General features: G+C 42.8%; 1 protein-coding gene and 1 pseudogene across 6 annotated transcripts in view; one reads left to right on the top strand and one right to left on the bottom strand.

Annotated features, from left to right (window-relative positions):
- DAB1 (DAB adaptor protein 1) overlaps positions 1-25,398 on the bottom strand; it is a 1,337,206-nt gene that overhangs the window by 397,812 nt on the left and 913,996 nt on the right. The window lies entirely within an intron of this gene.
- LOC133245218 (small ribosomal subunit protein eS6-like) lies at positions 758-22,853 on the top strand (annotated as a pseudogene).

Raw genomic sequence — 25,398 nt, 5'->3', positions numbered from 1 at the left:
TAAAGGGACATTTCCTAAGAAAGTGCCTTGTAAGGAATCAGATCCCTCTTTCCTTAGCAGTTTTTCCCCCTGGCCATCTTGGGTCTATTTTGATTCCTTCCCTGATTGAAACATGTCTCAGGGGCTCTCATTGCTGAAGGGGTAGAAGCTTACGATAGGTCCATAGCCATGGGGTGTGCCCACGGCCAGCATTAATGGGACAGAGGCCAGCACAGCCCCAACTTCAGAGACGGGGAGAAAAACCATCTCAACAGCAAATGCCAGCATATTTCTAGCAGAGTCTTAAAGAGCTCTCTCAAATAAAACTTCCAAAATTATAATATCAAAAGTATGGGAAATTGCTTAAAATAAAAAGGCAAACTATCAGACATGAGGCTTTACCACAGCCATCAGCCAAACTGGACAAGAGACCTGGGTGATGGGCCCCGACTGCCATTCACTAGCTGCCGAACCTGGGGACTCGCCCTGCTCTCTTAGGCCTCAGCTGTCTGATATGGAAAACAACTAGGCCGAGCAACTGTTTCAGGCTCCCCTGGTGGTCCAGTCATTAAGAATCCACCTGCCAATGCAGGGGATACTGGTTTGAGCCCTAATCTGGGAAGGTCCCACATGCTCCAGGGCAACTAAGCCTGTGAGCCCCAACTACTGAGACCACTGCCACGAGAAGACTGCACATTGCAATGAGGAATGGCCCCCAGCGCTGCAACTAGAGAAAACCCGCATACAGCAATGGAGACCCGGTGCAGCCATAAATAAGGAAGCACAGCATTTTTATTTTTAAAAAAGCTGTCCAGCTCTTTGTCATGGTGCCTCGGAGGTGGTCGGCTGCTTCGGGATGAAGCTGAACATCTCTTTCCCTCCCACTGGCCGCCAGAAACTCATTGCAGTGGACAGTGAATGAAAACGTTACACCTTTCACGAGAAGTGTACGGCCACACAAGTTGCTGCTGATGTTCCAGTGAAGAATGGAAGTTTCTGTGGCCTGAATTAGTGGTGGGAACCACAAACAAGGTTTCCCCATGAAGTAGGGTGTCTTGACCCATGGCTGAGCCCACCTGCTACTGAGTAAGGGGCATTCCTGTTACAGACCAAGGAGGACTGGAGAAAGAAAGTGCAAGTCTATACGAGGTTGTACTGTGGGTGCCAATCTGAATGTTCTCAATTTGATCATCATTAAAAAGAGGGAGAAGGATATTTTTGGACTCATTGATACTACTATGCCTCATGGCCCGGGGCCCAAAGGAGCTAGCAGAATCTGCAGACTTTCTAATCTCTCTAAAGAAGATGAGGTCTGCCAGTATGCTGTGAGAAAGCCCCTAAACAATGAAGGTAAGGAACCTAGAACCAAAGCACCTGAGATTCAGCGTCTTGTTATTAAACGTGTTCTGCAACACAGATGTTGGCCTATTGCTCGGAAGAAACAGCATACTAAGAAAAACAAGGAAGAGGCTGCAGAATGTGCTAAACTTTGCACCATAAGAATGAAGCAGCCCAAAGAAAAATACCAAGAACAGATTCCCAAGACATGCAGGCTGTCCCCTCTGAGAGCTTCTGCCTTTAAGTCTGAGTCCAGTCAAAAACACCATATTCTAAGAGTAACAAATAAGATCAGACATCAAAAAGAAACAAACCATCTGGAAAGACCTTTTCAGCTTCAAAACCAAAGGGATAGAATATTGATAACAACATATTTTATAACAGTGAAAAATGTAGAAACTAACCAAATGACTCCATTACTAGGTTAGATAGAGAGAGATCCTAGGAACAGAATACTACACAGCAGCAAAAATTACTGAACTATAGCTACATGCAGAGATGGCAAGACATTTTGAAAATACAACGCAAAACAAAAGTGTTTTTCAGTAAGATTACATTTATGTAAAGTTCAAAAGCCAGAAAAATGAAATCAAATACAAATTGTTTAGGGAGACCTATGAAAAGACACCAAAGAAATGACTGACATGAGATTCAAGCTAGAAGTTACCTGGGGAGTAGGCAGGGAGATGCTATCAAGGAGATCTTAGGAAGTTTCGAGTGATTTATAGTGTTCTCTTTCGTGGCCTGGAGAGTGGGTACCTGGAGTTTCATTTTATTTTTATTTGCTTCAGTTCAGTTCAGTCGCTCAGTCGTGTCCGACTCTTTGCAACCCCATGAATCGCATTTGTTCATTAATTGTCCACATATGAGGTCATAAATTTTTTGCACATATTCTGCATTTCATGATAAAGAAACAGGTCTAAGGGGGCCCAACATTTTAATTTAAATGGACTACTACATTCCAACCAAACACATGACACACCATTAGACCCTGCAACAGCCTGGAGACACAGCTAATATTGTGCTCAATTAGCAAAAGAGGAAACTGAGGTTCTGAGCAGTGCAGTAAAGAGGAGCGGCCACAAGTCAGGTGGGGTCTCTCTGTCTGCAAAGACCATGCACTTCCCACTATACCAGGCTCTGGATATCAGTTCAGTCACTCAGTCGTGTCTGACTCTCTACGACCCCATAGACTGTAGCACTCCAGGCCTCCCTGTCCATCACCAACTCCCAGAGTTTACTCAAACTCATGTCCGTTGAGTCGGTGATACCATCCAACCATCTCATCCTCTGTCATCCACTTCTCCTGCCTTCAATCTTTCCCAGCATCAGAGTCTTTTCAGATGAGTCAGTTCTTCACATCAGGCGGCCAAAGTACTGGAGTTTCGGCTTCAACATCAGTCCTTCCAGTGAACACCCAGGACTGATCTCCTTTAGGTTGGACTAGTTGGATATCCTTGCAGTCCAAGGGACTCTCAAGAGTCTCCTCCAACACCACAGGTCAAAAGCATCAATTCTTCGGCACTCAGCTTTCTTTACAGGATATCAGGCCAAGTCTAATTCTGTGCCCCCATACTCCCAAGAAGGCAAGAGCCTCAGAAAGATATGTGTTATTCAAGGGTGGCGAGGAATATATAATTAAAAGAGCAGGAGTCATAAACTAACCCTAAAGTAACAGGCTCTTTCCAGTATGTGTGGCTAAATTCTGTAAACTGGAGGCAAGGAGAAACTGGTGTTCACATGCTAGTTCCCAAAGAGAGGAAACAGGCTAAGCCTCTTCAGTTTATCCTCTTCTGATCTGGGTGTGTGAGGGCCCGGACTTATCTCTGATTTGTGCAGCAGTGGAAAGGTGTGCCGAAAGATAGGATGATGCTAATATGACAGGGTGAAAATAATTTTCATATCCAAATGTGTCCTGTTCTTTGCAGGACCAAGGTCACTATGTACAAATATGCTCATGCTCTCCTTCTCCCGGCCCCAAAACAGCAAAATGGCAGTACTCAGTATGCTGCGATCCGTGGATTTTCTCATTTAAATAGTGCTATTGTCTCTCTTGTTTATGAGTTTGTTTCTCATCTCAGGAAACTTCAACCCACACATCAGCTACAAATGTGCTCCCTTCCATTTTTTTCCCATTACTCTTAATTAGATAGTAAAATACAATCCACCTACATGAACAAGATGGGTAAAAGAAAGTAACAGCTAAATGCATTTTTCATTTCACACATAACAATTTGTAAGCAGAGAGTCAGAATATCCCCTGAAGCGAACCATACAATGCTTCCACCAGTGATGGAGGGTCTGGCTGTTTATATCCTTCATGGAACGTCAGAGCTGAAAGGGATGCCAGGAACCCACCCTACTATCCAGTACGGTGTCTGGCACACAGTAGTGGCTTATGAAATGTTTGAATGGTAAATAATGCCAGTTCATAATTATAGTAGCTAATACATATAGAAAGAGCTTACCATATGTTAAGATACTATTGTAAGCATTATATCTACGTAAATTATTTCATCTTGATAGATATATCATTAGATTAGTATTGTCATTATCCTCACTTCAAAACCTGAGATTCCAAATGATGGAACTGATCCACCATCACACAGCTGGGGAGCAAAAAAGAGAGGACCCAGGCTGTTGACTCCAGCACCTGTGTTTCTAACCCCCATCACTATTCTGAGCATCTCTTAGAAGAGATGGGAAGAATGAAGCACAGAAATGTAAAATGACTGTACAAAGCTCACATAAAACGGTACCCTGGAAAAAAGCAAGAGCCCTGGAGTGTGAAAGACAGTTTCCATCAGTGCTAGATGTCTTACATGTTTGGGGACCTGAGCTACACATGTGTTTAGAGACCTACTGGGAGTGGGCATCAGTTTTTCAAAGATTCTAGGACTGGTGTCAGTTTATATTTGCATATTTCCATCTCTACCTCCGTAAAATGAAGGCAGTCACAGCTATGTCGGCACACTGCTGTGAGAATCAAGTCAGCAAAACAACAAGGCTCCCCAAAATGCAGCTACCCAAAGAAACCTTGTAAGTTCAAGTCTTAAGTATCATGCCAGGCACGTGCCTTTCCATTGCATATAAGCAAACATACCCAAGAGGTATTTTTCCTCTCACCTCCGAAAACTAGCCAAAGGCTGATATCAGAAACACACTAAGAAAAAGCCACACTTGATGGTAAGGGACAGCTGAATAGGGATTGAAAGGAAATAGCTTGGGATTCTGCTGCTGCTGCTGCTGCTAAGTCGCTTCAGTCGTGTCTGATTCTGTGTAACCCCATAGACGGCAGCCCACCAGGCTCCCCCATCCCTGGGATTCTCCAGGTACGAACACTGGAGTGGGGTGCCATTGCCTTCTCCGCTTGGGACTCTAGAAAAGTGAATATTACATTTGCTTCATCATAGCGGCAGAAAAATTTCCCCAAAGAATTAAGAAGACAGACAATATTGCTTAATGGTTAAAGTTGGGATGATGGAGAGAGACAGACCCTGTGTTGCACATTACCTCCTCTGCTTGCTAGCAGAGAGTCAGGCAACCTCTCCAGGCCTTGATGTCCTCATTCCTGCTATGAATGCTGTGATGATGTATCACAGTGGCTGGCAGAGAGCAAGAGCTTAATCAATGGAAGTAAGAACTCAAACCGTGGGATGACAGAAGGGTAGGAAAGAGATCCAGCCCTTCCACTGGGGTTGGTACCTAGGCAGAAGACATAGAAATGGCCACAACAAATGAAAAGACGCTCAACATGACTAAGCATTAAAGAAATGTGAATTAAAACTAGAGTGAGGTATCGGCTCACCACGGTCAGAATGGCCATTATCAAAAAATCTACAAACAATAAATGCTAGAGAGGGTGTGGAGAAAAAGGAACCCTCTTACACTGTTGGTGGAAATGTAAATTGATACAGCCACTATAGAGAATAGTAAAAAATAATAATAAAAAAATAAACTAAAAATAGAACTACCATATGACCCAGCAATCCCACTCCTAGGGATATACCCAGAGAAAACCACAATTCAGAAGGATACAGGGACCCCAAGTTTATTGCAGTGCTATTTATAATAGACAGGATATGGAAGCAACCTAAAAGCCCATTAACAGAGAAATGCATAAAGAAGTTGAAATATATACACACAGAATAATATTCAGCCATAAAAAGAAACAAAAGTGCCATTTGTAGAGATCTGAACAGACTTAGAGACTGTCATACACAGTGAAGTGTCAGAAAAACAAATATCACATAATATAGCTTATATGTGGAATCTAGAAAAATGATACAGGTGAATTTACTTGCAAAGCAGAAATAGAGACACAGAAGTAGAGAACAAATGTATGGATACCATGGGAAGAAGGAGGTTGGTGGGATGAATTGGGGGATTGGAACTGGCATATATACACTACTATGCATAAACTAGATTAATTAACGAGAACCTACTGTATAGCACAAGGAACTTTACTCAATGCTCTGTGGTGACCTAAATGGGAAGAAAATCCAAAGAGAGGATATATGTATATACATAGCTGATTCACTTTGTTGTACAATAGAAACTAATATTGTAAAGTAACTATACTCCAATAAAAGTTAATTTAAAATAAAATTCAAAAAGTATCAAGATAATATAAAGTCAGGGGATTACCTAAGAAGAAGGAATCAAAAAGTCAGAAAGAAATATTTTCCCTTTCCAGGACCCAAAACTTGATATTCTAAATAAATATTTTCCTTTTCCATATTTTACTCATTCATATCATGAATAGAAAATTTGTGGATAAGAAATACAAGTTATGCACACATATGTCCCCAAGCAAGGGCCTACCAAGTAGACACAGAAGGAATGTTATTATACAAAACAAATGGCGTACATTTTCCTGTAATGGGATCAGCCCACTGAATCCTCAGAAGAGTCTTACAATTGGAGCCAGAACAGGTTCTAAGCTCGGCTCTGGGTTTAGGCTTGAGATGAAATCATGGACAGCTCTGAACCTACTGGGAAACTTCCACCTCTGGAACATGGGGGTTCTTCGTGTGGTCAGGATGAACATCCATGTACAAGGCTGGGGACCTAGCACTCAAACAAGTTCACATGTGAGTATGATGAAAATAAGGGTTATTATTAATGAGCATCCTCATTATGGAGAACGAGGGTGACATCAATGAAGGACTGAACCAGGATCATTCAACTAAGAAGTTAGGAAACCAGGTCGTGAATCAAGGTCTATGTTCTTGCATGGCACTGGGCTAATTAACTCTCTTTTCAGGCATTCTTTTTGGCTTAGTGCTCCACTCAGCCCCTGTGATAAACACACACCACTCCTCCTGTGGTGACCCTCACATTCCCTGGCTGTCGGTGTCACCTCCAGCAAGAACCTTCTTTGCCAGTTTCCACTAATAGCCCCCAAACACAGTCTTCTTATCTTGAATATTATATCCAGTGGGCATTGTCTGATCGTTTCTCAGTCTCTCCATCAAAATGTGAGCTCCTAAAGGCAGAGCCCGTGTCCTGAAAACCTCTGTGTCTTCTTGTCCAGCATAAACAGCTGCCCAGGAAATATCAGCTAACAAATGACTGCAATCAGGAGAGTACAAAATAAGATAATAAGCAAGTTGCATGCTTTGCCAAAGGAAAACTCAACAGAAGGGACTCTTGGATTCAACTTGCAGCTTTGCTAGTAACTAGCTTTTTAAATAAATAATAGCAAAGGTCCCCTTCTCTGGACCTCCAGTTTACTCACAAAGTAAAAGAAAGTATTTGCACTTGACTATTTTTAAATCATCATTTTCTAAGTCCAAATACATCTATGTTTTAACAATCTAGGAAAATTATTGTTTATCCGTGCGTGTGAATCTCGGGCTAATTTTACTGGGGTGGGGTGGGGAGAAAGAGTGAGAAATATTTAAAAGACAAGCCCCCCTCCCACAAAAAAATCTGTGACCTTGGACAAGTCATATCATCTCCAACAATTTCCTCATCTGTAACTCACGAAGGCTGAACCAGGTTATTTCAACCATCTTTTCTGATTTTAACTGAAGTGCCTTTTGATTCTTCTTTCCTCCTCAAGCTTTGAGCCCCGACCTAGAAATCCACTGGACCTTGTAAATATTTTTTACGGTCCATTTAAAAATCACACCACTGTACTGGTCAAGCCCACAGGACAAATTTAAATCTAAAGCTTAAAAAGTGATCTCAAATACCTTCCAATAATAGTAAACTTTTGTGCTGTTTCAGCACCAATCTTTGGAATGGTTGTGATGCTCTGACTTGTTTATAACTTTAAATGTAGTCCTTGGAAATACAGTCATCATGGTGAGATTGGCCACAACTCTGGCAGGGCAGCCAGGGCAGTTCTGGGAATGGGAAGTGGCTATATGCACAGATGTGATGATCTGGGAGTGTAAAATGAAATAATTCATCCCCCACTGAACCATAACATTCTCCATCTTGCCAGTGCAGATTCAAAAAGATTCATCAGGCCTCCCTGGACCTGGGCCCCCAAGGCATTGAGTGTAATGTTCAAAAGTGGCAAAGTATCTGGCCTCTTAAGTGTTCATTTGTGGAGTATCCCACATTCAACCTCAGACTACTGTAAATGCCACAAAAATGCATCTATGGTGGCACATGACCATGGATGTTTTGTTAATTCATCTTTTCAATGTATTTTTTACATGCCAGGTAGCCATTCAACCTATAGCTACTGAGTATCTGCTATGTGCTGGTCGTTAGATGCTGGAAGAGAAAAGAAAAAATTCTCAGCCAAGTTTTTATGGAAGGATACATATGCACATACAGAAATATATAAAAGAATATGCTTATGGAAGCTAAATACATATTTAGACAGGTAATTGGTTTCTTCTTCATCCAGCACATATTTCCTAGGGGCCTATTACTTGACTCGAAGTCCCAGGCCATGGGGATACAGAAAACACACAGCCAGCCCTGCCCTCAGGCCTCACTTGCTCGAGGAGAAGTTAACATATGAACAAGGGTTTGTATCCCTGGGGTTTGAGTTTGCCTCTCCTTTTAAACTCTCAGATGTCACTTTGCTCTGTGTTTAGAATGTCGAAGTGCTTTGAGTGGACACCACTTCAAGGCAGTGATTCTCAACCAGAGGCTCTTTACCCCTCAGGGGACAACATCTAAAGACATTTTTGGTTGTCAGAATGGTGGGAGGAGATGCTACTGACATCTTCTGGGTACAGGCCAAGGATACTGCAAGCCATCCTATACTGTACATTATCTGGCACAAAATGTCAACGGTGCTAAGATTGAAGGGCTTCAGTGGTAAAGAATCAGCCTGCCAATGCAGGAGACTCAAGAGATACAGATTTGATCCCTGAGTTGGGAAGATCCCCTGGAGGAGGAACTGGCAACCCAGTCCAGTATTCTTGCTGGGAAATTCCATGGACAGAGGAGCTGGCGGGCTACAGTCCATGGGATCACAAGGGTCAGACATGACTGAATGACTGAGCACAATGCTGATATTGAGAAATCCTGATGAAAGTATGTTTGGCCATTGTAAAAATGTTAGGGTTAAACTTTAAAACTAAGGGACATTTATAGAATTGGAAAATTGAGAAAGATGCCTGTGGTTAAGTTAAAAAAAAAAAATCTAAAGAATCAAAAAAAAAAACTATTCAGTTGGATTTGCATGGAAATAATAAACATGTGCAGGCTGCATTAATGTTTGCCTTACCCGAGAGGAAATTCAGGGACATTTACAAATTATGACAATTTTCTTATACATGCCATAAAATGGTGTGTTTAATACCTCCTGATTTACCAGGGGGAGAACAGTACTCCAGTCTGCCTTTGGTTCTCCACCTTGTGGGACCCACTGTTTAAGGCCTTACATCTCTCAGTTACGAGAACTTATCTCCAGAAAGACACATGGGCCCTGAGGCCTCCTTCAAGATTTGAAGAAGGCTGTAATTCAACCATCAGACAATCAATATTCCAATTTGGAATTTAGCGCTTTGGAGCCACCAGAATGTTCAGAAACACACATAAAGGATCTGTTTATGATTGAGGCCCAAATCATATTTATAATAAAATCACCTAATAAAAACAGTAATGACCTCCGGCTGACTTAACACAGCATGCTTTGGCACACAAGCTCCCCGAAAGGATTTTCACAGCCCTTGCCTTCAAGATAATACATCTAAGCTCCTATTTATTTTGGTTGTTTCCCCATCCCCCGCCAAAGGCTGAAGAGCCCAGACAGAAGAAAAAAAAAAGAAACTATCACTTGGCTTTCATAGTGCCAACATGCACAGTATGTATGGCAGATTATCTTGAAATAATATGATATTGTCCTCAAGAACTCTCTCCGCTCATACACGTGACCTTTAAGACGAACGTATAATAAACTTCTTGGTTCATCCCCTTTACAAGAAAAATTCAACCTCTCTCCCCTTCCATGGCTACCTTACAAATAAATCAAGATGCCCACTGATTGACACATTTAGCTGCTGGTCTGTTTGCTCCATCCCTCTGCCTCCCCTGACCAGCTTCCATGACCCCTTAATGATGCTCAGAGGCTATAAAATTTTAACAACACATGGCTGGGCTGATAATCCAAGTGAGCAGTTAAGAGCATATAAAGTTTCCTGGAGAGAGACAGAGAGTGTGTGTTTACCAGAAACAGTCCTGGTACAATCCTCCAGGCCTAGCTGCAAACACCTGTATTTAATGGAAAATAAAAGCATGCGTGCTTAGTCACTTCAGTTGTGTCCAACTGTCTGCGACCCCATGTACCATGACCCACCAGGCTTCTCTGTCCATGGGATTCTCCAGGCAAGAATACTGGAGTGGGTTGCCATTTCCTTCTCCAGTGACAAAGTATGAAGTGAGTGAAATGAAGTCGCTCAGTTGTGTCAGACTCTTTGTGACCCCATGGAGTATCTACCAGGCTCCTCCATCCATGGAATTTTCCAGGCAAGAGTACTGGAGTGGGGTGCCATTGCCTTCTGGAAAATAAAAGAGAACAGTGCAAGTGCAAAGCAAGGTGGAGTGGTCTGAAGAGATCTCAACTTCTCAAACTAACTAAGTTTATCTCCTTTCCAAATTGCCCAGGCTCTACATTTTATCATCTATGAGCTACTGTTTCCACATCTGGAAATTACTTCCTGAATCTATTAGCAAAAGTGGATGAAAGGAAATCAGCAGTTGCAAATTCTGGTCCAAGTGGAATAAATCAGAGAGGGTGGCTCCCCTTGACAATGGCACAGACATGAACATATTTCAAGAACATAATCTCTGGGTCTTATAAAATTCAAGTTCAATTTTTTCCCACTACAAATTTTATATCTGCATCACCATTCTGAAATGCACATCAGAAGATATTTAAAGGATTATTAAAGGAGAACTGGATATAATTTTTCCAGCCTATTCCAGACCCCTCCAGGAAGCATATCCCAAAGGGGAAAAAGCAGTATGTGCATTTTAATTGAGTAAAATTCTGGCTTGAAAATCCTTACTATGGCATGCCCAGAAAGACAGGTCCCTTTGCAGGTATCTGAATTTGTTGACACAGGCATGCTAAGTATACTCGTGACAAATTAAAACACACAAAACAATTAACAAACAAAAAGTTTAACAGTAAACATCTGTCGAATGAACAAATGGATTATTTTATTATTGATGAAAGGGCTAAATATTTTGACAGGAAAGTAAACAAGAAAAGAAACAGAAAAGCTCTAAGAATGGATAAGCATTTTCATCAAAGCCATTATAATATGGATCACCTAACGGTACAAAGTTTTGTCATTTCAATGCATGAATCACTGATAAATCAAGAACATGTAAATCTTTATTAACTCATTTTAAACATCTATATTAACATATTATTCTTGCCTGGAAAGCAAAATTTTGATGGAAGGAAATGACCATACAATTTAGCATTCTACCAATATTTTACATAAAAAGAAATTTATCCCGGAGTAAACTGCCTAGATAATTCAGAGCTGTATTATTTGGGGGGAAAAATGAAAGTGTTAAGTTGCAAAGAGATTTAACCTTTCTGAGAGACATGGCTGATTCCCTCCACAGTCCCTGCCCCTATCATCTCTTTGGCCTCTGCTCTCATAGAGGACAACCTGGCGCCCTCTGAAGGTTCTGCCTGGGTAGGTCTCAATCCTGACGGCACATTACAGTTACTTATGGACCTTTCATAAATCACCTAAGTTGCATTCCCTGAGATGATGATGTAATTGCTTTGGAACTGGCCTGCGCATAGTATTTATTCCATAAATTTTAATATACAGCCAGCACTTGGGGGGGCTCTGCCTCATCCCAGGAGTGTAGCTAGAAGCCCACCCTGGAAGGCTGGAAGGCTGAAAGTCCTCCCTAAATTTTCACAGGGCTCAGCATCCCATCTTCTAGTGGCGGGTCCTGCTATGACTTGCCAAAATGTACCAGGTCTCAGGGTTCTTTCTGCCTGGTTTTGGAGACACTAATCTGAAATGATGGTACCTTCATTTACAGCTTGTTTCATCACCCTGATAGACCCTTTGGTCTATCGTTGGCTGTGCCAGAGGACGGCACATTTGGCAGTTGATAGGGACAAGGCAGGGCTTCCCAGGTGGTGCTAGTGGAAAACAATCCGCCAGGGCAGGAGACACAAGAGACAAAGGTTCAATTCCTGGGTCAGGAAGATACCGTGGAGTAGGAAAGGGCTACCCACTTAAGTGTTCTAGCCTGGAAAATTCCACGGACAGAGGGGCCTGCTTGGCAGGCTACAGTCTGTGGGGCTGCAAAGAGTCAGACACAACTGAGCACGTAAGCACACATGGGGACAATGGTGCTCCTGTGGGCTTAGTCTCAATCTTACCCTAAGGGACGCACTCCAAGCAAGCAAGTAGCTGTCTCTTCTCCCACTTGTTTCCTCCCACAGCTGAGTCCTTACTATCCTGTTAAGTGGTTGACCCACAGGTGCTTGCTGACCCCTAGAACTGCCCTTGAAGTCACGCAACACTATGAGCACCACTAAAGGAGTAGCAGAAACTGAGGTGATGTCCTTGCCTCAGGCCACAGAGCCAGGGAGCTGCCAAGGTGAGACATGAACCCACCTCTGATGACAGAGGCCACCTGTCCTAGTCTGCTCAGGCTGCTATGACACAGCACTACAGACTGCATGGCTTGAACAACAGAATTTTATTTCTCACAGTTCTAGAAGCTGAAAGATCAAGGTACCAGCCAATGCGGTATCTGATGGAGTCCACTTTCTACTCTGTAAGTAGTTCTCTACAGTATGTCCTCACCTCCAAAAGGGGGAGAATCTCTCTGGGGCCTCTTTGTTAAGGGCACTTATCTCATTCGTGAGGGTTCCACCCTCATGACCCAATCAGTTCAGTACAGTCGCTCAGTCGTGTCCAACTCTTTGCAACCCCATGAACCGCAGCATGCCAGGCCTCCCTGTCTATCACCAACTCCAGGAGTTTACTCAAATTCATGTCCTTTGAGTCAGTGATGCCATCTAACCATCTCATCCTCGGTCATGCCCTTCTCCTGCCTTCAATCTTTCCCAACATCAGGGTCTTTTCCAATGAGTCAGCTCTTTGCATCATGTGGCCAAAATATTGGAGTTTCAGCTTCAACATGAGTCTTCCAATGAACACCCAGGACTGATCTCCTTTAGGATGGACTGGTTGGATATCCCTGCAGTCCAAGGGACTCTCAAGAATCTTCTCCACAACCACAGTTCAAAAGCATCAATTCTTCGGCACTCAGCTTTCTTTATAGTCCAACTCTCACATCCATACATCACTCTTGGAAAAACCATAGACTTAACTAGATGGACCTTTGTTGACAAAGTAATGCCTCTGCTTTTTAATATGCTGTCTAGGTTGGTCATAACTTTCCTTCCAAGGAGTAAGTGTCTTTTAATTTCATGACTGAATAAGCACCTCCAAAAGTCCCACCTCCAAATATTACATTGGAGTTAGGGATCAAATATGAACTAGGGCAGGGGGAGGGGGGAGCACAACATTCTGGCTATAGCAGTCACACTTCTAAACCCTTGTGCTTGCTCTGACCCAGGTACTGCACTAAGTTCTTTATATAGATTTGCACATTTCATCCTACTAGACCCCTGTGTGGCTGGTCAGACAGGGAGACTGAGGCACAGACAAGAATATGCCATGTGGCCAGATCCCAGAGCTAGCAAATGTTCAAGGCAGGTATTGAGTCCAAGCTGCTTGTTTCTAGAGTCCAAACTCTGGACTACTCAGCCCCTTCCCCTTCTCAACCACCACACTAGGTTTTCCCGGAGGTGACAGCAGCTCCTGTGGCCCTCTGTCATCATTCTCAGGACCCTGCACAGTAGTGACATAAGTGGCTGCTTCCACCACAGGCTGAAGCCACCTGCATGTACTCACTCCCATCTCCTTTGAATCTAATACGGTACCCAGCATATTGAATAAGGAGCTGTTCTATCCATGTATCTATTCCTCCATTCAACTGACATTTTGTGCACCACCTTCTGTAGCTTCCAGGGATAGAAAAATGACCCGATTGTGATTGCAGTCTTTTGGGAGTTTATATAAGTATAGAGGCAGGGACACAGCTGTCACACACCATGATGAGTGTGCTAACGGAGAAATAAACAAGGCATGGGAAGGGATGGACTACAAGTGATCCAACAGTAACACAGAAAGCCCAGCGTCCCCCCTTCATGACTCCACTGTCCTGTCTTCCATATCCACCCAACCCAGAAAATATGCTACTTTTCTTAAAAATTTCCCAACACTGGCAGCTATGCCAGAGCTGATGGCAAAGCACTGCAGTTTTGAAGTATGCAGTCCCTGGTTGAGCCCCTTCTACTCCTAGCCCTGGGCTTCTCTAATCCGTCGTCAGATATTTACAGTGATCGGCTCAACGGGCAGAGTATCACACAGCTTTGGTCTGGTCCGGTCTTGCTCACTGATGGGAACTGTCACGGGGAAGCCTGTGCTGCCTGGTGGAATAATGCCTACATGGCTCTAGCTTGGAAAGGTCCATTAGCCTCCTCTAGGTGTAAGGAAAAATTTGATTCTTTGTTTCTCATCATATGGTCTACTGCTAGAGGATTAGTATCAACTGCAAGAATTCATACATGAAGTTCATCCCTGCATGAACGCAGGGATACCGGACTGTTTTACTCACCACTGTATCCCCAGGGCCAGAAACAGTCCCTGGTAACATATTGGGCGCTCAGTAAATATCTGTTGGATGAATACAAAATACCTATTTGCTTACATGTTTGTTTTCAGCTACTTGTGAGCTTCTTGGAGACAGGGATGACTTTTTTTTTTATCTCTGGTACCTAGCAAAGTGCCTGGCATATAATAGATGCTTAATAAATGTGTCATGAATGAGTGAATGGACAGGTGGAGGGAAAAATAGAAAACTGTTCTAAGACAAAGAGACTCATCAAAACATAAAGCCCACTAACAAATTACCATCATCAACTAGTTTTATTAAGGGACAAGACAGGGCACTATCTCGCTTAATGTTCTTTTCAATAAAATTTCCCTTAAGCCCATGCATGCATGCATGCATACACACTTGCAAGAACACAGAATCTCAGTGAATTATGTTAAGTCCACCTGCAAGACATGAATTTGATTATGGAATCTAACAAACTTAAAAGGCCAAAAACTGATAAGCAGTCTATTGATATAAGGAAGTATTTCTCAGAAGCGGTCTAGGGTCTACCTACATCAAATTCACCCACAAATCTTGTTAAAAATGAAGCTATCCCAGCCCCACTACCTGTCTACACAATCAGAGTTTTTGGGGAGAGGCATCCAGTAACTGGAAATTTTGACAAGCTCTCCAGGTTATTTGCACCCACATAAAATTTGAGAATCATAGGCATCTGACTTCCCTGGTGGCTCAGATGGTAAAGCGTCTGCCTACAATGCGGGAGACCCGGGTTCAATCCCTGGGTTGGGAAGATCTCCTGGAGAAGGAAATGGCAACCCACTCCAGTATTCTTGCCTGGAAAATCCCATGGACATAAGAGCCTGGTAGGCTACAGTCCATGGGGTCACAAAGAGTCGGACGTGATTGAGCGACTTGATTTTCACTTTCACTTTTCATAGGCATCTATATATTAACATATATAGTCTTCAACTTTAGCTACCACCAAGGAAGGGTGTATTTGAAAGTTAGGCAAAGAGAACTACCTAGAAGATAATACAGAGGACTTTTGTCCAGTGAGACCTCCCTCTTAGTGACTCAAAGACTCAAAAATAACAGTTGATGCTATGTTACCTCAGAAATTTCTACCAGTCAGGGCCCAGCAAAGTCTAGAAGACCTCCTCAAGCTGGGATGACCATAGCAGAGGTTAATAAAATGACTAGGTACAAAGGTGCAGGCAGGGTTACAGAGAAGCCAAAAGGGACAGGGCAGGACTGAAGGGCTAGGAGCCATTCCTGGGGAGCCGTTACAACCCCAAAGCATGAAGGGACAGCCAGAGTGGTTATTAGAACTTAATACCGAGAGGCTGGGTGGAGAAGACCATTCTATGGGTCTGTGACCTCTGGCGGAAAAAAGCAGCCAGCCTGCGGTAATCCTGAAGGGAGAGAGATGGAGAAAAAGTCCCCACCCTTACTCGGGGCCCTCCATCAGCCCCCTGCCCATGCTGCCACCAGGAAAACAAAGCAGAAGCCAGAGGACAAGCAGGCTAACAGAATCACAGAGGTCCACCTCCCAGGACCCAGAGTGGGGTGGAGGCAGGACCCAGAGAGACAAGTGGAAGATGTTTAGCACAAATCCCCAGATCTCTGAAGAGAATTCCATCCTGGCATTGCCTGTCTGCAGTTCCTATGCCAGAGGGCAAGTGTCTCCCAATAATTAACAACATACATGTGTGTGGTTAGTCACTCAGTCATGTCCGACTCTTTGCAACCCTGTGTACTATAGCCTGCCAGGCTCCATCGTCCATGGGACTCTCCAGACAAGAATACTGGAGTGACTTGCCAGTCCCTTCTCCAGGGGATCCTCCCGACCCAGGGAATCAAACCCTGGTCTCCCTCATTGCAGGCAGATTCTTTACAGTCTGAGCCACCAGGCAATCCCAACAATTGAAACAGCCATTAAGTTATCATGCACAGTCCCAAGGTGAGTTTGGCGACAGAACAAAAACTGGGAACACTCCACCTCTGCCTAAAAATGAGAGGGATGCAGCCATCAAAGAAATAAGAGGAGTTTTAGAGTTGAAGACCTTGTTGAAAATCCTGGGGCACTGGACCTCAAGTCTGAATGTCTTTCTCAATGCCAAAATGGGTATAAATAAAGCCCCATAACTCTGCCTACACTGGAATGTCTCCCCTAATCATCACATGAGATATTGGGTATTAAGTGTCTTCCTGAAATTGCCAAGCCCTATAAAATGTAAGTTATAATTGCCCCCCTAAGTACAGTGCAGATGTGCAAAATCTGAGCATGAGGAGGAGGGAGCAACTCATTTTGTTTTCACACTTGAATGATCTGTGCCCAAATCAAAGGCGAATGGCAACATATGCTTTCATGTGAGTTTCCGTATTTTTAGCAGTGCATTAGGGAGACGGAGTCACTGGGATGCACTGAATTTGGCATCGCAGCACAGCATGCCTCAGCAACTTGGAGGTGGGTTAAGAACATATGTTTAACAGCCTTTTTCATGAACCCAAAAGGGGAACAGGGAGGCTATCAGTGCTTACTGAAATGGCTGCTACTTGAAGCATTTTCTACCTTTGATTAGTTTCCCTTTTAACATAAATGAATGGTGGGGAAGTGAGAAGATCACTGGAAGAAATGCCCAGAGACCCTGGCTTTGCAATGCTGACTCTGTCACCAGCTGAGCTGTACCTGTGGGGTGCTGAAGCTAATGTAGAATTTTCAAACTGTGATGTGGGTGGCCTGAGGGTGATTTTTGCAGTTGTCTCACAATGGCACCCCACTCCAGTACTTTTTTTGCCTGGAAAATCCCATGGACAAAGGAGCCTGGTAGGCTGCAGTCGATGGGGTCGCTAGAGTCGGACAGACTGAGCGACTTCCCTTTCACTTTTCACTTTCATGCACTGGAGAAGGAAATGGCAACACACTCCAGTGTTCTTGCCTAGAGAATCCCAGGGACGGGGGAGCCTGGTGGGCTGCCGTCTATGGGGTCACACAGAGTCAGACACGACTGAAGAGACTTAGCAGCAGCAGCAGCAGCAGGGCCTAACAGGAGGATCCGTGAAGGTGAGAATGAGGAGGTGGTGAGGAGAGGCTGCTACCTGAGAACCCCTTTCCAGGCCTTTACCAACTTCACGGTGTGGAGTTATGGGTGGAATCTCACTGCTTAACATACAAAACACATCATCACAAAGAAAACACTTCGAAGTATATGATCTTTAATAGCCCTTAAAATATGAGATAGATTTTTGAACTCCATCACATCCCATTGCATTTGAAGCTGTGGAACCAGGAGTATTTCCCAAACCTTCCTTCCAGTCTAAAGCATGAACCAATGTACCTAATGAGCTACAAAGTAAGAATCATCTACTCAGAATGAAATTAATACTATGGCTCACAGGCAGGTTTGTAATAAATACTTTTTTGGAATAAAGACAGACTGGGTCTTCTGCCCCAGGAATAGCTTAGCTGCTTTAGTGAGAGTTTGACCACTACCTGTTAACAACTGCTACCTATGGATGGAAACACACGTGATGACCTCCATCATTCAAGCAGTGCCCCCAGGGAAAGCAAACAATACTGTCTGCTTGTTCACCAGCTGGAAAAACCACCTCCCAAATTATTCAAATGATGACAAGATTCAGCATCACTCACTGGATAAAGTTTAATCTCCAAATCACACATCAAATATGATATACCATTCGCTCCACTGGGCAAACAGGGAAGCTGAGACATGCATGGAAGAAAGAAATGAAACTTTTGTGTTGAAGGTCAAGGACTTGTTTTAGAACTCCATCACTCATGAATACTGATTGTGCGTAAGTTACCTCATCAATCTGGCCCCAGTTTTTCCAATTGCCAAATGGAAACACAGACATTATTTCACTTATAAATCCATGTGAAATTCATAGAAGAGTGTTTGGGATATAGTAAACACTCAGTTAATGGTAGCTACTGCTTTCATTATCTTTGTCAATAAGTTAAAATGTGCCAAGCACTTTGTCAAGGTTGAACAGACCATTCAACAAACATTTACTGAGTACCTAGGAGGTGCTATACACAAGTCAAGAAGCAACAGTTAGAAGCAGACATGAAACAATGGACCAGCTCAAAATTGGGAAAAGAGCATGTGCAGACTGTATATTGTCACACTGTTTATTTAACTTCTATGCAGAGTACATCATGCAAATGCCAGGCTGGATGACTCACAAGCTGGAATCAAGATTGCCAAGAAAAATATCAATAACCTCAGATATGCAGATGATACCACACTTATGGCAAAAAGCAAAGAGGAACTAAAGATCCTCTTGATAAGGGTGAAAGAGGAAAGTGAAAAAGCTGGCTTAATACTCAACATTCAAAAAACTAAGATCATTCTGTTTCATCACTTCATGGCAAATAGATGAGGAAGAAGTGGAAACAGTGGCACATTTTATTTTCTTGGACTCCAAAATCACTGTAAACAGTGGCGGAAGAGATGAAATTCAAAGACACTTGCTCCTTGGAAGAAAAGTTATGACAAACCTAGACAGCATATTAAAAAGCAAAGACATCACTTTGCAGACAAATGTTCATCTAGTCAAAGCTATGGTTTTTCCAGTAGTCATGTACAGACATGAGAGCTGGATCATAAAGAAGGCTGAGTGTCAAAAAGTGATGCTTTCAAACGGTGGTGCTGGAGAACACTTTTTTGAGAGTCCCTTGGACAGCAAGGAGATCAAACCTATCAATCCTAAAGGAAATCCACCCTGAATATTCATTGGAAGGACTAATGCTGAAGCTGAAGCTCCAATATGTTGACTACTTGATGCAAAGAGCTGACTCCTTGGAAAACACCCAGATGTTGGGAAAGATTGAGGGCAGGAGTAGAAAGGGGTGACAGAGGATGAGATGGTTGGATGGCATCATCGACTCAATGGACATGAGTTTGAGCAAGCTCAGGGAGATGATGAAAGACAGGGAAGCCTGGCATGATGCAGTCCATGGGGTCACAAAGAGTCCAGCACAACTTAGCAACTGAACAACAATAACTACAAGAGGCTAGACACAGTTTCTATTTAATTTAATCCTACAACAATATGAAGTAGGCGTTATTGTCTCCACTGTCCAGATATGAAAATCAAGCCTTAGAGAAATTAACAACAAACTAAATGCTTTTGAACTGTGGTGTTGGAGAAGACTCTTGAGAGTCCCTTGGACTGCAAGGAGATCCAACCAGTCCATTCTGAAGGAGATCAGCCCTGGAATTTCTTTGGAAGGAATGATGCTAAAGCTGAAACTCCAGTACTTTGGCCACCTCATGCGAAGAGCTGACTCACTGGAAAAGACCCTGATGCTGGGAGGGATTGGGGGCAGGAGGAGAAGGGGACGACAGAGGATGAGATGGCTGGATGGCATCACTGACTCGATGGACATGTGTTTGGGTGAACTCCAGGAGTTGGTGATGGACAGGGAAGCCTGGCGTGCTGCGATTCATGGGGTCGCAAAGAGTCGGACACGACTGAGCGACTGAACTGAACTGAACTGAAAGACTGTAACTGTCTGGCCCAAATCCCCTAGGCTTTATCTTTCCTCGGTGCTGCTGTAAAGGTGATATGGTATTGTGCAGATAAATCAGCTAGCCCAGAGTAGGTCCTAATAAGCAGTCTGTCAATAAATAGTCATTGACAGAATCATGTATGTTACCATACTGTCTAGTACTCTTTTTCCCTAATATGAGTCAATTATACACCATCTTTGTAATTTTAACACCTTTGTCTTTTCATACTGATTTTTTAAAATTTGGTATAGATTCATACTATTATTAAATGGGTGAACAACTTTTATAACACTCAAAAACTATATCTGTGTTATTCATATATCCTGGCACCTCAGAAAATCCTCATGAGACTTCTAAAAAACCATCTCTTGATCTTAAAAAATTTAGGGCAGTCAGCATATGTTTCTATGGTGTGAGGAAATGAGTTATTCCAGCTTTTAAAAATTATTTTTGCTATGTTCTATATAACTAAAAAAAAAAAAACGTTTTAAATAGTTGCTATCACAGGATGACAAAGAACATTAACTTCTGGTAAAGTGACTTTGTCTAAAATTTTTTGATCGAAGTATAGTTGATTTATAATGTTAATTTCTGCTTTACAGAAAAAAAATATTATTCTACATTATTGTTGTTCAGTCGCTCAGTCATGTCTCACTCTTTGCGACCCCATGGACTGCAGCACGCCAGGCTTCCCTGTCCTTCACCATCTCCTGGAGCTTGCTCAAACTCATGCCCATTAAGTCGGTGATGCCATCCAACCATCTCGTCCTCTGTCATCTCCTTCTCCTCCTGCCTTCAACCTTTCCCCACATCAGGGTCTTTTCTAATGAGTCTGCTCTTCACATCAGGTGGCCAAATTATTGAAGCTTCAGCCATCAGTCCTTCCAATGAATATTCAGAATTGATTTCCTTTAGGATTGACTGGTTGGATCTCCTTGCAGGCCAAGGGACTCTCAAGAGTCTTCTCCAGCACCACAGTTCAAAGGCATCAATTCTTCGGCATTTAGTCTTCTTTATCGTCCAACTCTCACAACCATACGTGACTACTGGAAAAAACATAGCTTTGACTATACAGACAAAATGATTCTACATACTGAATACTTTTCAATAAGTGATTAGCAACTCAGATAATTCAGAAACACAGAATGGTACAAAGCCTGGAACACAATGATAATGACAATAACAACAACAACAACGCGTTTACTATTACTGTTATTGCATGGCAGCAATAGAGATACAAAGGTGAAATAGCATAGGTCTCTCGGCTCATACAGGTATAAGTCTAATAAGGAGACACATAAAGCAGTACCAAGCACACAATGGAATATTTTACAGCAGGAGCTAAGGTCTGTGTCTGATGAGAAAAATCAAGAAAGGCTTCATAGAAGAGGCAGCCTTCGATTTATGACACGCAAGATGAAGAGGAGTTCGTCACATATACAATTAAAGGGCACTCCTAGCAGAGAGGCTGTGTCTAAGTCCTTCTCCATAACCCAGCCAGGCAAGACATAACAGCCTGCTGATGACATCTGAAATGTAAACAGGTAATGACTACGAATCTCCTATATCCCCCCCCCAAGCTTGTCTCACCCCTCTCCTAAAATATTTTCATTCCAGAGACTTCCAGGAGGAGGACGAGGAAGAGAAAAAAAACCTCTGGGGTAATCTGCTTATTGTAAAGAAATACAACTTTGTGTTCCTTTGTCATTCCCAAAGGGATGCTTCCATGTGACAGGCTAATCACCTGCAAAATTACCGTGAGGAGCTGGCTCTTAGTTACATACAAGCAGAATGGCATTCAGAGCATCTTCACATGGTTGGTTTTATAACTCAAGAAAGACTGCTCTGATTTAGCTTATTTTTCCAATTCAAACTCGGGAGATAATGAAACAAATGGATACTGCTACCTATCAAATGAGAGGGAAAGAGAACCACAGGAAACAAGTCTTGGGTAATCAATCCAGGCTTCTCACACTGAGGCATGGAGACCGTGTAATCATTGTGGGGGCCAGAGCATAAAGCATAAGGCTCTTGAGTATTTTTATATAGAAGACGTTACTCTTAAAATACTGATGATGTGTCAACGCCTGTAGATTAAGTACTGCCTTGTATGGCGAAGTTGCACACATCACTCCTGCAGATTGCTCACTGGGTTCTCATTTGGTCTCTGTTTTTTCAGGTCCAAGAAGCATCCCCACCACCGCCCTAGCAAAGCTTTTAATGGAAAAATTTTATGAGGAAACCAGTCTCCCCACTATTTTCTCCCGCACACACCATCTGCCTTGGCTCACCCGCACGCACAGAGGCTCCAAAATCCACTGAAATAAATCTGTGGTGTCTGTACAACCAATTCTCAAAGAACACAACTTTACAGTTCTGTGGCCCCTACCAACCCCTTCATATTAACAACTGGGCACTGCTTTCAAGGTTTCTCTCAGACCTGATGGTGTGAAATTAAGTTTTTAGCTCACTGCTTTCCCAGATCTAATACTAAGCCCTGGTCCTGGGATGTCCTGACCCCGAGCGTTTTCCCAAGACAGGACGCTGAAGGTAGATGTGGCTGCTTTCTTGCAGGTACCAGCAAAGCAGCTGCTGGATGGCCCTCTTACTTGTTTGTACATACAGAGCACATGCTCTGGGGCTTAGGTTTTTAGTTAAGTCTCTCCAGCATATAGGGTGCAATACTGCTTTCATTCTCCTTTGCTCTCTCAGCCCAGAGACAAACCCACACTGCTGCGCACCTCATCCCAGGATGCATCAGCAGGCGACGTGCTGGGTGTGGCTGGGAAGATCAATAACAAACCAACATCCTCACACATCAGCAAGGAGAAAACCCATGGAGGTGGCTGAGGACTGGATTAGAGATACTGCTCTGCTAATCACCTACTATGAGCCACTAGCCAAGTGGCTTCCCCTCGCTGAGACTGTTCCCTCTTAATGAGGATGAATACTTACCTCTCTGTGTTGCTAAGAGGCTCGCTTGTTCATTCTTTCAACAAATGTTTACTGAGCACTCTATTAGTTTTCTACTGCTGCCCTAACAAATCATCACAAATTTACCGGCTTTGAACAACACAACTGTAGCTACATTTAGTGCTGCAGAAGTCCAACAACAGTCTCACTGGGCTAAAATCAACTGTCAAGAGGGCTACCTCTCCTTCTGAAGCCTCCAATGGAGAATTCATTTCCTTGCCTTTTGTAGCTTCCAGAGGCCGCTGATTCCTTGGCTTGTGGCCCTTCTCATATGTACTGCAAAGCCAGCAATCGCAGGTTGATTCCTTCTCATGCTGCCACCTTTCTGGTTCTCTGCAGCCAGGAACGGTCTCAGCTTTTAAGGACTTGTGTGATTAGACTGAGCCCACCTAGATAATCCAGGATAATTTCTCTTCTCAAGGTCCTAATCTTAATTCTATCTGCATAGTTCTTTCACCACATATTCACAGGCCCTGAGAACTAAGGCATGGAAATCTATGGGGGTCCTTCTTCTGCCTATCACAAACACACCTCTATACGTGCATGCTCAGTCATGTCTGACTCTTTTGTGACCCCATGGACTGTAGCCCAGCAGGCTCCTCTGTCTATGGGATTTTCCAGGCAGAACACTGGACTGGGTCGCCATCTCCTCTTCCAGGGGATTTACCTGACCCAGGGATCAAACCGACATCTCCTGCATTGGCAGGTGGAATCCTTACCACGGAGCCACCTGTGAACACTCTTTATACATCAGTGAACAAAAGGAAAGTCCCTACTTCAGGGAGTAAACATTCTAGTGGGTGGGGAGAGACAACAAACATTAAAAAAAAAAAAAGAGCAAAGTATTCAGTATGTTAGAAGCTCTGTGTACTGTGGAACAGATATAAACAGAAGAAGGTAAAGAGTATCAGGGTCGGGGGACAGACTCTAGTATTAAAGATGGTGGAAATGGGTAGAATGCATGAAGCTGAGTTCATGAAAGGGTTGCAATGTTTGGGAAATTAAAAGGCCATTAATTTTCAAAAATAAAGTTAAAGGATCTAGCACATAATCGTTGATGTTTCCCTTTCAACAGTGATGATCTTCTTATGTAGAGCCCTAAAGTTTGTTCCTTTGCTTCTAAGAGTGGAGTACCTGGCCCAGTATGTGACAAGTTTTGTAGCATACTGGTGGAAGTATGCTGGAAGTTTGCTGGAAGAGTGCAGAGGTCCAGCCCTGCAAATGACTGGCTGTGAGACCTGGAAACATCAATTTCCTTCTCTGGACCTCAAAGATTTACTAGATTGACTGGCACTTACCCTGGGAACTTCACACTATTTAGAGAATAAAGATCAGTATGTGTAATCAAAAAAGAGTGGTAAAAGCATAAAGACAGAACTATAGACCGAAAAAGTAGAATAGAGAGGCCAAAAATAAACCCCTGCATATATGGTCAAATATTAAGAACTCACATAACTCAACAACAACAAAAAACAAATAACTGAATTTAAAATGGGCAGAGGACTTTAGACGTTTTTTCCAAAGAAGACATATGAATGTCCAGCAAGCATATGAAAAGATGTTTAATATCACTCATCATTAAAGAAATACAAATCAAAACTACAATGGAATACCACCTGACATCCATAGGAATGGCTCCTAGTTAAAAAAAGAAAAAAAGACGTAATAAGTATTGGCACAAATGTAGAGGAAACTGCTGGAACACTTGTGTACTAATTATGGGAGTATAAAGTGGTTAAATTACTATGGAAAAACAGTATGGTGCTTCTTAAAAAAGTTAAAAATAAAATCACTGTGTTACCCAGTAATTTGGGTTCTGTGTATGTATCCAAAAGATTTGAAACCAGAGTCTCGAGGAGGTATTTGTACACTTGTGTTCATCTCAGCACTTTTCAAAATAGCCAAGCAGTGGAAGCAACCCAAGTGTCCAATAATGGATGAATGGATAAACAAAATGTGGTACTTACATACAATGGAATATCATTTAGCCATAAAAAAAGGAGATTCTGACATAGAACATGGATAAAACTTGAGGACATTATGCTAAGTGAAATAAACCAGACCCCAATAAACAAATACTGTGTGACTCTACTTATATGAGGTACCTAGAGTAGTCACGTTTATGGAAACAGAAAGTGAAATGGTGGATGTCATGGGCTAAGGGATAGGAGAAATCACAGTTCTTTACGGCATTCTGCAAGAAAAAAAGTTCTAGAGACTGGTTGCACAAGAGTGTGAAGATTCTCAACTCTTAAAAATAGGCCGGATGGTAAATATTACAGTATGTGCATTTTGCTATAATAAAATTTTTCAATTTAAAAAACAGTAATGTCAGATCAGTAAGGAATACACATGTAGGATGTTTACAAATCGTGTTAGAACTGTAAGCACTACCCCCGTGCTCTGACATGCTCTTTGATGA

The sequence above is a fragment of the Bos javanicus genome, chromosome 3 (assembly GCF_032452875.1).
Source record: "Bos javanicus breed banteng chromosome 3, ARS-OSU_banteng_1.0, whole genome shotgun sequence".
Taxonomy (NCBI): Eukaryota; Metazoa; Chordata; class Mammalia; order Artiodactyla; family Bovidae; genus Bos; species Bos javanicus.
Note: the sequence above shows the minus strand (reverse complement) of the source record. Positions and strands in the feature narration are given on the sequence as shown.